General features: G+C 41.5%; 1 long non-coding RNA gene across 10 annotated transcripts in view; it reads right to left on the bottom strand.

Moving 5' to 3' along the window:
• Positions 1-7,407: 7,407 nt before the first annotated feature.
• LOC132832234 (uncharacterized) overlaps positions 7,408-16,291 on the bottom strand; it is a 222,418-nt gene continuing 213,534 nt past the window's right edge. For all 10 annotated transcript variants that reach the window (XR_009646910.1, XR_009646912.1, XR_009646911.1 and 7 more), the window contains 2 exons: positions 11,469-11,723; positions 7,408-7,665 (listed from right to left, as the gene is read on the bottom strand). This is a non-coding gene — a long non-coding RNA (uncharacterized LOC132832234). The remainder of the gene's footprint in view (positions 7,666-11,468; positions 11,724-16,291) is intronic.

Below are 16,291 nucleotides of genomic sequence, written 5' to 3'. Positions count from 1 at the left end.
TTTGGAGCCATTCTGAGCTTGTGAAAGATGCAATACAAATCTCAGTGTTTTCGTTCTCTCCTTCTGGTAAAGAGCTGTTATGCAATATGTTAATAATCTAAATCATGCTTCAAGAAACCCAAAGGTATTTATTGCAAGAGAGTTACAATGGAAATAATGACTGGTTGTGCCAGGGAGAGATGAGTCTACAAGCCTCAAGTAATATGTTTAATTCCATTTAGGTCAAACTAACCATAAAACATGAAACTCGAAACAAGGAAGAGGGAGCAAATAGAATGCAAAGGAATGCACTGGCTGAATGTTGCTATCCGATCCAATAAGAGTCAGTTGATTTTTATTTTATTTTGGAAGTTATGCAAGAACAACAATTTAAAAAATTGTACTTGTAAAGCACCTTTACAAAAGTGAATCATCCCAAAACACCCAAAGCCACATGAGGCAACATTAGGACATTTGATGAAAAAAACTTGCTAAGCTCAAGAAGCAACAACAGAGAGAAAAACACAGTGGAGAAGCAGTGAAGTTATGATGGGAATCTAGGATGATTTACAGAGAGAGAGAGAGAGAGAGAGAGAGAGAGAGAGAGAGACAAACATTCCAGATTTATTCTCGAGATGCCTGAAGGCACAGCCAGCAGTCACGGAGGAGTGTAAATCAAGAATGCAGAAGATTCTAGAATTGGAGAAACACAGAGGTTTTGGGAGGTTACGGGGCTGGAGGAGTGACAAAGCTAAGAAAGGGTGACAACAGGAGGAGTTTAAACACAGCGATGAGAATTTTTAAATCACAGACTGGGAGTCAATGAGGTTAACAAATACAAGGGTGAGGGGTGAGTGCCATCACTTTCTGTCACAGATTCCCTGCCGGTTGAGAATATCTCAGAGAAGTTTGCAGAGAAGTGGTCATCAAACAAGCAATAAGAGAGTACTTTAAGTCTGACAAGTCCCTTGTAGTGCAGGATTGTTGAGAAAGTCAAATCACACCAGTAGTAGTAGCAATCTTTGTCATATCAATAAGAAGAGTTGGAGGCAATGTGGGTAATGTGCCAGGTTACCATATGGGAAGGGTGCCAGGAGGGTAGGGTACCATGTGGATGGGGGTGGGGTGCTTGGTGGGTAGGTAAGATAGGGTTCTAGTTGAGTAAAGTGCCAGGAGGGTAGGATATCACATGGAGGTGATGCCATAGCACAAAGTGGGAAGGGGCAACATTAAGAAAAGAAGTGCTTCAGATGGGTCAGGTTGGGCAGGGGGTTTGGAGAAGCTGTCAGCTCCTGTGCGGATTATGGCAATGTATCAGCTGCCAGGAATGAGGCTATGTCAGTCCCAGATGGGCTGGAGTGGGATAGGGGTCAGGTCCAGGGGAGAAAGAGGGAAGATATCAGATCCTGGGGGAAGGGGAGGTAAGTCCAGGGGCAAGAATGGGTGTATAATCCCAGACAGAGACATGGTACTTTGGGGTCCTGCACAAAAGAGGGTGTCATGTCCTAGAGACAGGGAGAGGTGGCTCAGATCCTTGGGAAAGTGGGAGTGTGTCATATTAGTACTCAAAGGATGTATGTGGACATAGAGAGGTGTAGTTGGAAGGTCAGTGTGGAGTGAAACCCTCTGAATTCTCCTATTTTCAAAGAGAATTTAAAGCCTAGGGGAATTCCCAGAGCAATCTTCAATTTCCTGGGGAATTCCTTTGGAATCTGCTAGATCAGAGATTCTGCAGAAGCTGATTGTACAACCCCTTGCCTGTGCTGCAGAAAGGACTATTTGACCATTTGAAAATCCGGGCTTTTATTTCTTTATCCTCCTAACCATTTTCTGACAATGCCTCATGCAGCACAGCAACCCTGTATATATTAGCAATCCTCATTGGAGTCAGATCATGTGTGCCGACAGGCTATTCAACTATGGTAGGCATTCCCAGCATTGCTTTATTGAAGCAAGAAAAGCAACAGACAGCAGAGGTCATGTGCTCAGTGTTAGAGCAGGCATCTTGTGTTCTCCTCTCTCTAAACCAGGAAGACTGAAGATAATTTAAAATTCATTTTCAAGTATGTGCAATCAGTTGCAGATGTTAAAGTCACACTAACCCCAACTCTGACCAGACTGTCATTGCAGTACCAATATCACAGTAATGGAATTCAGTAAGGCCAAATGAAAGCAAGATGTATTGATTGCATCTGTGAAGGTCTCTCTGTTTCAAGTCTTGAGAGCATCTTTGAATTAGAAACTGTATGATTAGCCATTTAAGCAGCTGGTGGAAGTATGTTACAGGTTCCGATGCTCTGCAGCTGAGTAATCCCCTCATAGGTCAGGGTTCAGATCCTGACAGCATGTCACCTTTCTTTCTCCTAATAAAAAGAGGCAGAAACATTCCTTTTCAAAATAGAAGCTTCCAACTGATGTGTAATCATAATCAACATTTCCCTTACAATTCAATATTTACAAACTTCATAATTTGAAAGCGCGACCAAAGAGCACAAACTGATCACAGCCCCGTTCTGGTGGATAAATCTGGAATCTAATCATGACAAGTTAATGTTGAACTCAGGCAAGAGGATGCTTTGTTCAGGGAGATGATCTGCCAGTAAATTCTATGATGCTATCTCATCTGCAAATATTTGACATAAACTTTCAGTATTTGTGGAAATGAAGATTGAGATGCCTATTTGTCCAAGTGATTTTTATGAACCAACAATAGAAAGTATATGATGAATAGATTTGAAAATAGACCCCCTGTTCCTGAACATTTTTGGAATATTATTTGAGATTTTCTTTGTGAAGACAAAACCAAAATATGTAAATAATTGGTCTAGGACTCTAGCATATCTTTGCTCCCCTTTATAACTTCCCTTATTAGATAGGATAGTGAAGGCTGTGTTTGGTATGCTTTCCTTTATTGGTTAGAGTATTGAGTACAGGAGTTGGGAGGTCATGTTGTGGCTGTACAGGACACTGGTTAGGCCACTGTCAGAATATTGTGTGCAATTCTGGTCTCCTTCCTATCGGAAAGATGTTGTGAAACTTGAAAGGGTTCAGAAAAGATTTACAAGGATGTTGCCAGGGTTGGAGGATTTGAGCTATAAGGAGAGGCTGAGCAGGCTGGGGCTGTTTTCCCTGGAGTGTCCGAGGCTGTGGAGTGACCTTATAGAGGTTTACAAAATTATGAGGGGCATGGATAGGGTAATTAGGATAGGTCTTTTCCCTGGGATCGGGGAGTCCAGAACTAGAGGGCATAGGTTTAGGGTGAGAGAGGAAAGATATAAAAGAGATCTAAAGGGCATCTTTTTCACAAAGAGGGTGGTATGTGTATGGAATGAGCTGCCAGAGGAAGTGGTGGAGGCTGGTACAATTGCAACATTTAAGAGGCATCTGGATGGGTATATGAATGGGAAAGGTTTGGAGGGATATGGGCCGGGTGCTGGCAGGTGGGACTAGATTGGGTTGGGATATCTGGTCAGCATGGATGGGCTGGACCAAAGAGTCTGTTTCCATGCTGTACATCTCAATGTCTCTATGACTCTGTGATTGTAAGGGACCTGCTTTTATCTTCACTAATCTTTTTTCGCTTCACATATGGATCATCCACTCAGCTTGTATGACTGAATGCTTGCAAATGCTTCAGCTTTTGCTTTTGCACAAAGTTACCTGCAGAACGATAGAAATACTCTGGGTGTCCCTTTCATTCAGGATGGAAATATTTGTGGAGCATTCCCTTCTCCTGTTCTTTAATTATCCATAAGCTTTCATGATTTGATATGGCAGGACTGCTGAGCTTAGATCTGATCCATTGAATCACAGAACCCTACATTACAGGAACAGGCCAGTCAGGCTATCAAGTCCATAACGACCCTCCAAAGAGCATCCCACCCAGATCCACCACTCCCTACTCTATCCCTGTAATTCTCAATGCCAATCCACTTAACCTTCACATCCTTGGACTGTGGAAGGAAACTGGAGCACCCGGAGGAAACCCACAAAGACATGGAGAGAAGAGGCAAACTCCACACAGTTGCCCAAACCAGGAATTGAACCCAGACCCTCGGTGCTGTGAGACAGCAGTGCTGACCACTGAGCCACTGTGCTGCCCTCGTGGCTGGTTGTGAGATCACTTGGATCTGTCTGTCGCATGCTGCTTATGCTGCTTGGCACACAAGTAGTCCTTGGTTGCAGCTTCAGTAGATTGTCGCCTAATTTTTAGGTATGACTGGTACTGCATTCTTCACTGAAGCAGGCTTGATCCCTTGGCTTGGTGGAAATGGTAGAATGGGAATATACCAAATCATGAGGTCATAGATTTTGGTTGAATACAATCTTGCTGAGCTGGTGGCCCACAGCTGCACATGAATGCCCAGTTTTGAGCCGGTACATCTGTTGAAAACCTATCCCGTTCAGCATAGCAGCAATGCCACCCAACCTGATTGAGGTGGATATCCTGCAAAGTCAAAGGCTGTGTAGTGCTCGTTCCAACAGATGTATCTGCGATAGATGGTTTGGTTGAGGAGGTGGTTTAATATGTTTTACTCTCTTGTTTATTACTTTACCACCTCTTGTAGGCAGAGTCTAGCATCTATGTCCTTTAGAACTTGGCCAACTCAGTCAGTCATGGCGCAACTAAGTCACTCGGTGATGGGTGTTGGATTCCCCGAAGTATATTCTCTGTTCTTGTCACTCAGCATGGAGAAGTGCTGGTTAAATCCTCAAAATACAAGGGATGAACTCAGATTTCTCCAGTTTCCTCATTTCCCCTCCCCCCCACCTTGTCTCAGCCCCAACTCTCGAACTCAGCACCACCTTCCTAACCTGCAATCTTCTTCCTGACCTCTCTGCCCCCCCTACCCCCACTTCCAGCCTATCACCCTCAACTTAACCTCCTTCCACCAATCGCATTTCCAACACCCCTCCCCCAAGTCCCTCCTCCCTACCTTTTATCTTAGCCTGCTTGGCACACTTTCCTCATTCCTGAAGAAGGGCTCATGCCCGAAACATCGATTCTGCTGCTCCTTGGATGCTGCCTGACCTGCTGCGCTTTTCCAGCAACACATTTTCAGACATAATCACTGTTGGCAAGAACAAGGTTTACTATCATACTATTGTTGTCCTCTGTTATTTCAGAAGTTATTTAAGTCTTCATTTTTTTCATGGGATGCGAGCATCACTGGCAAAACCACCATCTGTTGCCCTGTGAACTGAATGGTTTACTATTTTAAAGGGCAAATATGAGTTAACCACATCAGTTGGATTCACATGCACCAATCTGAGAAGGATGGCACAATTCCTTTGCTAGCAGGACATTAGTGAACCAGTTGAGTTTTTAACAACAACCATTGATAGTTTGATGATCGCCATTGCAGAGAATAGCTTTCAATTCCAGATCTTTAATAAATGATGCTTTGAACTAGTGACACCTCCACCTGACTAAAGCATCGGCCTCGACCTCTGGCTTTTTCATCCAGTGATATTACAACTACACCAATATCTCCACTTTAGGGGATAATCATATTGATGTGGATCCAGATGTACACACTGCGTGTCTCAGCAAGGATACAGATATCTTTTCCTGATAGACATAAATGCAACAAGGTGACAGCTCAACATTCCCCTTTCTATTGGGAGCAGTTTTTTTTAATCTGCAAAGTTGTTTTTATTTGAATTCAAATTCTCAAAATGCGATGGTGAAATTTAGCTCAAATTCTCTAGATTATTAGTCCAAGCCTTTGGATTTTTAGTCACACGGCACTAGTCTTTATATAAAAACATGTCACCTAATAAAGTGAGATTTCATAAAGAACAAACCTTCAGCTGGTGGAATATTGTCAGATTGATAGGAGAAACCCCATTCAGGACATTCCAAAACACTTTACAATCTGTGACATGTTTCTCGGAAGTGAAGTCACCATCTTGATACAGGAAATGTTGCAGCCAATTAAAGGACTTTCACAAATAACAATGTGGTAATTAGCAGATCATTTGTTTACTGAGTTACCAAATTTGGTTGGTAAAGGCACAGAAGTGTGGTGTGGATGTTGGCTGAAGCATATGCTGTAGGATAAGAGAAAAGTCCCTTGCTCTTATTCAAAATTGTGATGTTGAGCCACACAGTGGTTTGATCCTTGACATAACTGAATCAGCTGATCAGTGATGCAATAGCTTTTCAAGTATAATGAACCCTTATGTCATAGGGAAGTCTGGGAAATATCAATCCGGGTATGATGGGAAAGAAAACTGAATAGAAACATGCGTCAAACATCTTTCCTTTGTTCTTTAAAAGAGCTGAGTAAATTATTCCTTTCCAATTCTCTTTTCCCAAAGTCTTGCAAATTTTGACCCTCCAAGTACATATCCAAATCCCTTTTATTAGTTACAATTGAATCTGCTTCCATCATCCTTTTAGACAGTGCACAAGAGAGCATAACAACGTACTACACAAAAAAACTCCTAATCTCTCTTTTACTTTTCTGCTCATGAATTTAACTTTGTCCTCTGATTAGTAAATCGTATGTCAGAAATATATTATTCTCTCACTATCTGAACACCTCTATTAAATCATCCTGAACATACTCTGCTCTTAGGTGAACAACCCCACTTTGTCTAGTGACTCTGTATAAGTGAAGTCTCTCATCCCTAGTAACATTTGGTTGGTAGCACACTTGCCTCTGAGTTATATGGCTCTCCAGCATAAAAGTTATGCTTACAGTATGAAGGAAATAATCTTGCTCTGAAGTGTCAACACTATTTCTCTCCACAGATCCTGTCTGTGCATTTCCAGCATGTTGTTGTATCAAGTTCCCAGCATTCACTGTGTTTTGCTTTGGCATTAGTACTGAGGGAATATTGGACTACAGGCAGTGCAATCTTCTGGTTCAGATGTTAAACCAAGGCTATACCTTCCAACATGGGAGAATGTAAAAAATTCCCATGGTAGTATCTCAGAGAGGATTAGGGGGGAACAGTATAGGGTGTCCAGAAAATATGTATTTCTCAAACAAATCACTTAGCTGTTTGTGGAAGTTTGCTTCATGCACATTTAATTGCTGGGTTTCTGTTTGCAGCAGTAGATTTAATGTAAATAAATAAAAATGCAAGGCCCTTTTCTCCCCTCAATAAAGGTGCATATCCAGATTTTGGTTCATAATCTCTAGGACTGTTTTCAGGCAGAACTGATAGGAAAGCAACTATGAATCGATTCTGCAGGGTTATCAAACTGTGTCACAGAGCTCAAACAAACCAATAAATCTCATGAGACATACGTTGGAAAATGTCCATAAAGGATGAGTGAGTAGCATAAGGGTCAAGGAGAAGATAAAGCTAAAATGCCTGGCATTTTTCTTTCCTGCATTTGCATTTTAAGAATTTCCACAAATGACCAACAATCATGTCAATCATTCAACATTTATTTTCAGAGTACCAACTCATAAGCACAGAATTACATGTCATATAGGCTAATATTGCATTACTCAACATACACATATAAGACATGACAATTCAGAATTTGCAGTTCCTGGATCTAAAGCTTTCAAAATGTCAGATTAGGATGTTTAGCTGTTCTTCAGTGAGTTAACATTGCTAACATGTTCCTGGGATCCAATGGTTTGCTGCTCATATTTTCAACATCCACAGGAACACACTTCCATTTGACTTCACGTTGTTCTGCCTCTTGCATCGTACATAATGCTGTCAAATTAAAATAAATTAAAATGGCTGTTAATGATGCTAACAAATTCAGACAATCTGGCCCACTTGTCTAACAAATCACGTAATTCTGAAGTACGTGTAATTAGTTCTATGGCAAGGATATGCAGCTGCTCAGATGTCAAAGATCTTGGCGCTTTTTTAAAAAATGTAGATGTAAATTAATAATAATGCCCTAGGGTTTAGTGGATGAATGTACTATGCAATGTGAAATGGGAATAGTAGCCCCATGGTAATGTTAATAGGCCAACATTTCAGAGGCGTGGATGAAACTTCTGAGACAAGAGTTCAAATGGTGTCACATGAGTTGGTGGAATTTCAATTCAGCTAATGACTAAATCTGGACTGAAATGCTCATTTTAGTAATGGTAGCCAATGACATAACTGAAGTTTGTAGTAACATACCAGGAACACTAATGCCCATTAGGCTGGGAAATCAGCTATCCTCATCCGGTTCACTTGATATTTTACTCATTCATAGATGTTAGAGACATACCTCTGGAGTAGATGGGACTTTAACCTAGGCCTTACCAGACCAGAGGCAGGGAGACTACCTCTGTGCCACTGACCCTTTTTACACTAATTTAGACCCGTAGCAATGTGCTTAATTGAATGTCCTAGCAGTCACTCAGTTACCCACTACAGAAAACTCAAACAAGAATAAAACTGGACAGACCACCCCACATCAGTTTAGGGATGAAAATAAAGGCACAAGCTACCCAATGAGCTCTGCAAACTCCATTTTAATAATATTTTCACACTTGTTTCATCATTGGGACAGCTGGTTTACAGATCATAAGACAATCAGAAATAGGGAGAAGAGTCAGCCATTCAGCCCCTCGAACCTGCTCCACCATTCAGTAGGATCATGGCTGATGACCTCGTCATATTCACCAAATCATTCCTGACACTTAATTAATCACAGTTACCTTGACTACATATCCTCACACTCTGCTTCCTTTAAAGATTTTATTCCATTCTCTCATTTCTCCGTCTCCGTCACATCTGTTCCAATGATGCCAGGTTCTACAAAGGAGTCTCTTTAATGTCCACCAAGCATTCCTAGCACTATGGTTCATAGGGCCCTCAGCCATGTCTGACCCATCTCCTGCACTTTAGCTTTCACCCCTTCTCTTCCCTCCTTTGACAGCAGTAAGGTCCCCTGGTCCTCATCTACCATCCGACCAATATCCACATCCAAAGGATCACTAGCGACCGTTTCTGCCACCTCCAACAGGGATGCCACCATCAGACACATCTTACCTTTCCAGTCCCTTGTCAGCCTTGAGCAGGGCTGTTCCCTTATGAACACTCTGATCCACTCCTCCTTCAGTTCCAAGACCTCACACCTTCACGGCATCTTCCCATGCAACCACAGAAGTTGTAAACCATTTACTTCCACCTTCCTCACAATCCCAGGCTCCAGAAACACCCTCCAGGTGAAACAGCGAATTATCTACACCACTCAGTCTAGTCGACTGTATTTGCTGCTCACAATGGGATGCCCTCTACATTAGGGAAAGGAAGCACAGACTGGGTGACCGCTTTGCAGAACACCTGCATTCTGTCTGCAAAAATGACCCTGTGCTTCCCCACTACCTGCTATTTCAACAAAACCAACCTGTTCCCTGGCCAACATCTTTGTGTGGGGCTTGCTGCATTGCTCCAATGATGCTCAGTGTGGTGCTGGAAAAGCACAGCTGGTCAGGCAGCGCCCGAGGACCCAGAGAGTCGACAGTTCGGGCATAAACCCTTCATCAGGCTCATGTCCGAAACGTCAACTCTCCTGCTCCTCGGGTGCTGCCTGACCAGCTGTGTTTTTCCTGCACCTCACTCTCCACATTGATCCTCAGCATCTGCAGTCTTCACTTCCTTCCAGTGGAGCTCCGTGTAAGCTTGAAGAACAGCACCTCATTTTCCATTTGGGACCCTGCAGTCAGGACTCAATATTGAGTTCAATTATTTTAAGGCCTGAGCACCTTCGCCCATGTCGACACCCTAAATCCCACCCACCAGACCTTGTCATCACATGGGCTGCTACCACTAACAATGCACTGTCAGCTACAAATAGCCTCCATTAGCAGCTACTGATTTCTCCAGGCTGATTAGCTTTTCTTTTGGCACTAAATCGATTCTATTTTTGAAATAAAGGCACAATTGGTTGTAATTTGACATTCTCAACACTTCCTTGTGGCTGGGAAATGGGATATAAAAATACAGACCTTTTTCCACAGTTGTACAGAACATTGCTGAGACCACATCTAGAGAACTATGTGCAGTTCTGTTCTCCTCATATAAGAAAGGACATTCTTGTATTATAAGTAGTTCTGAGATGCCTCAATCAACTGATCCCTGGGATGAAGGGGTTATTTTATAAGGAATGGTTGTTCATGTATCCCTTGGAGTTTCAAAGAATGAGAGGTTGATCTCATGGAAACATACAAGATGCTCAGAAAACACGAATGGACATACGCTGAGAGGATGGTTCCCAATGTGTGGGAAAGACAAAATCCAGGGAATGCAGTTGAAAAATGAAGGGATTTGTTGTAGAAATGTTGTTCACCGACTAAATTCAGGTACAAGAGCCTTATTGTCCATGTGATCCGAAAGGTTTTTAAAAAGCAACTTAAAATTACAAAGAGCCTTGGTTCAAAAAAATCAAACTTTATTGTGAGCATTTCCATCAGAAAAGAAAACATAAAAAATAGGAGTAAGATTCAGCAATAACTTAAAGGAAGAACCATGATGTGGAGGTGCTGATTTGGACAGGGTGGGGTGGACAAAGTCAAAAACCATACAATACCAGGTTATAGTCCAACAGATTTATTTGAAACCACAAGATTTCAGAGCCCCCTCGTTCCTGCCTGAGAAAGGAATGGGGGCTCCAAAACTTTATGGTTTCAAATAAACCTATTGGGACTATAACTCAGTATCGTGTGATTTTTTTTGACTTTAATTAAGAGATTTATTTACTTTCATTTAGTCTGTGGAACTCTCTTTAGGGAGTGGTGGAGACAGGATCATTGAATATGTTTAAGGCAAAGATAATTATATTCCTTATTATCAAAGCAGTCAAAGGGTATCAGAGGTTATCATGAAGGTGGGGCTGAGGTCACAGTCAGATCAGCCATAATTCTATTGAATGGCAGAGTAGACTTAATGAGCCAAATGACCTTCTCCCGCCCCTAACTCATACGTTCCTAACTGAAAGATGCACTATAGCAATTAGCTAATGCTCCTTCTAACCCTGTGACCTCTGACACAGAGACAATTAAGGGTTATGGATCCTTAGGAACATAGCACTTAAAAAATCCCAGCAAGCCACACTCCATTCATTCTGACTTGGAATTATATCACCACTCCCTCACTGCTGCTGCATCAACAACCTGGAACTCCCTTTCTACATCATAAAGACTGTAGCGGTTCAAGGCAGAAGTGGGTACTGCGATGCTGGAGATGAGAGTCAACATTAGAGTGGTGCTGGAAAAGCACAGCAGGTCAGGCAGCATCTGAGGAGCAGGAAAATCGATATATTGGGCAAAAGCCCTTCATCAGGAAGGGCTGATGAAGGGCTTTTGCTTGAAATATTGATTTTCCTGCTCCTCAGATGCTGCCTAACCTGCTATGCTTTTCCAGCACCACTCTAATCTTGACTGCAGCAGTCCAAAACCTAGCTCACCACTACCTTTTGAAGGGCAATTAGAGACAAAGGACAAATAGTGGCCTCACCTGCAATGGTCACATCCCACAAGTAGGTTGAATTAAAGTGCTGAAGAGGAGCTTACCTTGTTTCCATCCATGTCCTATGTTTGTGAATGGATTGCCTGCACTGCAACTTGCTGGGGTTGGAGCAAGACAATCAGGATTCCTTTCCTTGATGGCTCTCCATTGATTGTTGATGGAGAGTAAATAAGAGGTGAAACCAGGATCAGTCTTCTCTGTGAAGTGCCAGGTGATCTAAAAGGCTCCTGCTGTTTACTGTCTAGACATCCATATCGAAATTGGTCCCTTACAGGGAGGTTTCAAAGCGTGGTCAGAGCCTGTGAAATAAAGCCAGATGAGTCAGTTCTCCAATGCAAAACGTGAAAATTGGTGGACTTGAGGGAATCAATAATGGGCTGGTTAGACACGGAACAGGCAAACCTGACAACTTTCAAGGCAGGAAGCAATTTTCAAAGTAATGCAATTCAAACTAAGTCGAATTGCAATACTTACATTGCAGTTTTACTAAGTTTAAGGGAGGGTGACAAAATCAGACACCATGTGTCACCAACACATTACCACAGACCCAGCAGGGCCAAGTGTAAATGCTAGCACCAATCAACTATAAAAGGTATGGAGGGTGGCTGTGTAGGCTGGAGCTCGGGAGGTGATACCACACAATCACAACAGGAATTTAGTGACAGATCCTTTACCCCTTTATCCTGCCATTCTTTCAGTGAGAACACATTTTCTTCAGAGGCCAAGTTGAAGTGCATGAGCCTGATTTTACCTTTTCATGTGATCTGAAGCAGAGAAAGCAGCTTTAATATAAAAACTGGCTCAGCACAATAACTCAGAAGCATTACTGTTAGTATTTTCATTTAATAATAGAGGTAATAAGACCACAGGAAATCGGAGCAAGAGGAGGCAATTTACCCATCAAACATGCCAATCTATGAGATCATGGACAATGTGACTTCAATTCCATTTTCCTGCCTGCCCACCCCATTACCTGAACTTGTAACCAAACACTCATCAATCAATAATCTGTCTTACTCAACCTTGAACATGTTCAATGACCTAACTATCATTGCTGTCTTTGGATGACACTTTGTGATCTTCTGCGTCACGATATTTCTCTTCGCTGTACTAAATTAGAAAATGCTTATTTTTAAGATGTGATTCCTACAGCTAGACCCCCCCCCCCCCCTCAAAGAGAAACATCCTCTCAGCATTTATCTATCAACCCCCTTTAGGATTTTATATGTTTCAATAAGATCAATCTTCAATAAGTATACAGCAAACTTGCTCAACCTTTCCTCATAAAATAACTCATTCATTGCAGGAATCAGCCAAATAAAACGTATCTGAACTGCAACCATATCCCTCCTTAAGTAGGCTGAGTGAAATTGTACACAGTACTCAATCTTCAGTCACACAAATACTCCATATCGCTATAGCAAGACATACCTACTTTCAGACTCTACCTCCTTGCAACATAGGCCCACATTCCACTTACCTTCCTAATTATTTACAATACCAACTTGCTAATTTTTTATGATTCATTTTCAAGGGTACCTAAATTCCTCTATTCTGCAACATTCTGTAGTCTTGATCTATTTGCTTTTCTATTCAGCCAGCCAAAGTGAGCAATCTCTCATTTTTTCACATCATACTCCACTTCACTTTCCTCTTCACTTAAAAAATCCATATCCTTTCATAGATTCTTTGTATCCTCCTCACAACTTGTTTTCCTGACTATCAGCAAATTTGGCTACAGAACAATCAGTCTCTTCATCAGTTATTACCATAGATTGTGAACAGTTTATATCCCAACACTAGGTACTGCAGCACTCCACTAGTTATAGCATGTCAATCTGAAGATATCTCATTTATCCCAAATCCCTGTTGCCAGTTAGTCAGGCCATTCTCCATGCATGCTAATATATCAGCTCTAATAAAATGAGCACTTATGTGTACAGTAGATTTTGGATTTCCAAATACATTACACCTTGCATCTTATATTGTCAAAGAACAACATTTTTCAAACATAATTCCTTTTCCCAAAATTATCGTTGACTCTGCCTGATTTTCATGGAGTCATAGAGTCATTCAGCATGGAAACAGATCCTTTGGTCCAACCACTCCATGCCGAATGCTATCTCAAACTAAACTAGTCCCACCTGTCTGTGTTTAGTCCACATCCCTCCAAACATTTCTTATTCATGTACTTATCCAAATGTCCTTTAAACATTGTAACTGTTGCCACATCCACCACTTCCTCTGGTAGTTCATTCCAGACACAAACCACTGTCTGCGTAAAATAATTGCCCCTATGTCTTTCTTTAAATCTTTTTTTTCTCACCTTAAAAATATGCCCCTTAATCTTGAAACTAATCCCCATGGAAAAGACACCTCCCATTCACCTTATCTCTACCCTTTATGATTTTATAAACCTTTATAAACCTCAACCTCCTATGCTCCAGTGAAATGAATCCTAGCACATCCAGCCTCCTCTTATAACTCAAACTCTATATTATATCGTGATTTTCTAAACATCTTTCTAATATCTCCTTAATAATGCATTACAGTATTTTCTCAAAGATAGTCGTTAGGTTAACTAGCCTATATTTTCTTGCTTTCTCTCTCTCTCTCTTTTCTTGAATAGTGGTGTCTCATTTGGAGGTTTCTAATCTGTAAGATGCTTTTCAGAATCTAGGAAGTTTTGGAATGCTGAAATGCTTTTAGTCCCTTTCATTGTGAATATTGAGCAAGCATTTTATATCTAAGTATCTTGTATTTACTTCTTTCCCATTATTAATTCCTAGACTTGTCCTTTAAAAGACAAAGCCTTATTTTAGCTGTTTGTTCCCTTTTTCTTTTCAGACTGGAGGCCTGAGGCCAACACAAGGATCCACTTATGCTGAACCCACTGCTTTTTGTCATTTATATCAATGATTTGGATGTGAATATATGAGGTAGGGTTAGTAGGTTTGCAGATGACACCAAAATTGGAGCTGTAGAGGTCAGTGAAGAAGGTTACCTCACAGTACGATGGAGACCTTGATCAGATCAGACAAAGAGTAGCAGATTGAGTTTAATTTAGATAAATACAAGGTGCTGCATTCTGGATAGACAATTCAGGGCAGGACTTATACATTTAATGGTAAGGTTCTCCAAACAAAGTGATCTTGGATGGCAGGTTTGCAGCTCCTTAAAAATGGAGTCCCAGATAGACAGGATAGTGAAGGAGGTTTTTGGTATGCTTGCCTTCACTGGTCAGAGCATTGAGTCTAGGAGTTGAGAGGTCATGTTATGATTGTACAGGACATTGGTTAAGCCACTTCTGGAATATTGCGTTCAATTCTGATCTCTCTGCTATTGGAAGGATGTTGTGAAACTTGAAAGGGTTCAGCAAAGATTTACAAGGATGTTTCCAGGATTGAAGGGTTTGAGCTATTGGGAGAGGCTGAATAGGCTGGGGCTGTTTTCCCCAGAGCACAAAAGGCGAAGGGGTGACCTTGCAGAAGTTTATAAAATCATGAGGGGCATGAACAGGGTGAACAACCAGAGTCTTTTCCTTTGGGAAGTCCAAAACTAGAGGGCATTGGTTCAGGGTAAGAGGGGAAAGATTTAAAAGGGACCTAAGGAGTAATATTTTCATATAGAGGGTGGAACAAGCTGCCAGGGGAAATGATGGAGGCTCGTACAGTGACAACAGTTAAAAGGCATCTGGATGGGTAGATGAATAGGAAGGGTTTAGATGGATATGGGCCAAGTGCTGGGAAATGGGACTAGATTAATTTAGGGTATCTGGTCAGCAACTGAAGGGATTGTTTCCATGCTGCACATCTCTATGACTATGACTCTATATATCTTTAAAAGGCTTACAAGGAGGTAGCATGGTAGCTCAGTGGTTAGTACTGCTGCATCACAGCGCCAGTGACCTGGATTTGATTCCTGCCTTGGGCGACTGTCTGTGTGGAGTTTGCACGTTCTCCCCATATCTGCTTGGGTTTCCTCCCACAATCCAAAGGTCGGGTGAATTGGCCATGCTAAATTGCCCATAGTGATAGGTGCATTAGTCAGGGGTGAATATAGGGCAGGGGAATGAGTCTTGGTGGGTTACCCTTCGGAGGGTTGGTGTGGACTTGTTGGGCCGAAGGCCCTTTTTGATACTATAGATAATCTAATCTAAAAGCATTTATTGTCTGTTTTATATTTTGGTTTCTAACTTTTTTTCTGACCTACCACTATTCTTTGCAGCTTTGTAAATATTTTCTTTTAGTTTGATACCATTCTTAACTTCCTTAGTCATCCATGAGTGGTGACGTTGTCTTGAAGTGTCTTTCATTGTCAATTAAATTTATCTTCACCGAGAGTTATGAAATATCTCCTGAAGTATCTACCACTGCCTCTCCACTGTCTTACCATTTGATCTTTTCTCTCATTGCATTTTAATCAACTCTGTCCCCATTCCTTTGTAATCACCTAATGTAGGTTTAAGCTATTTCAAATCCACATTTCTCACCCTCAAACAGAATATGGAATTCTTTCACATCATGATCACTCTCACCCAACAGAGGATACTTTACTATGTGATCATGAATTAATCCTGTCTCCTTACACATGACAAATTGATAATATTCTGCTAGTGACTTTTGAGAAGATTTGTAGCTCAAGTTGAGGTTCTGGATGTAGGTTTGCTCACTGAGCTGGAAGGTTCATTTCCAGACGTTTCAGCACCCTACTAGGTAACATCTTCAGTGGGCCTCCGGGTGAAGCACTGTTGATAATTCCTGCTTTCTATTTATATGTTTGGGTTTACAACCCACCAACACATTAAAACAGCAGCTAATGAACTTGAAAGACTCTATACAGACAACAAGCAAAACTAATGTCATTT

Source organism: Hemiscyllium ocellatum, chromosome 34 (genome assembly GCF_020745735.1).
Source record: "Hemiscyllium ocellatum isolate sHemOce1 chromosome 34, sHemOce1.pat.X.cur, whole genome shotgun sequence".
NCBI classification, from domain to species: domain Eukaryota; kingdom Metazoa; phylum Chordata; class Chondrichthyes; order Orectolobiformes; family Hemiscylliidae; genus Hemiscyllium; species Hemiscyllium ocellatum.
This window is presented reverse-complemented; position numbering and strand designations above follow the sequence as displayed.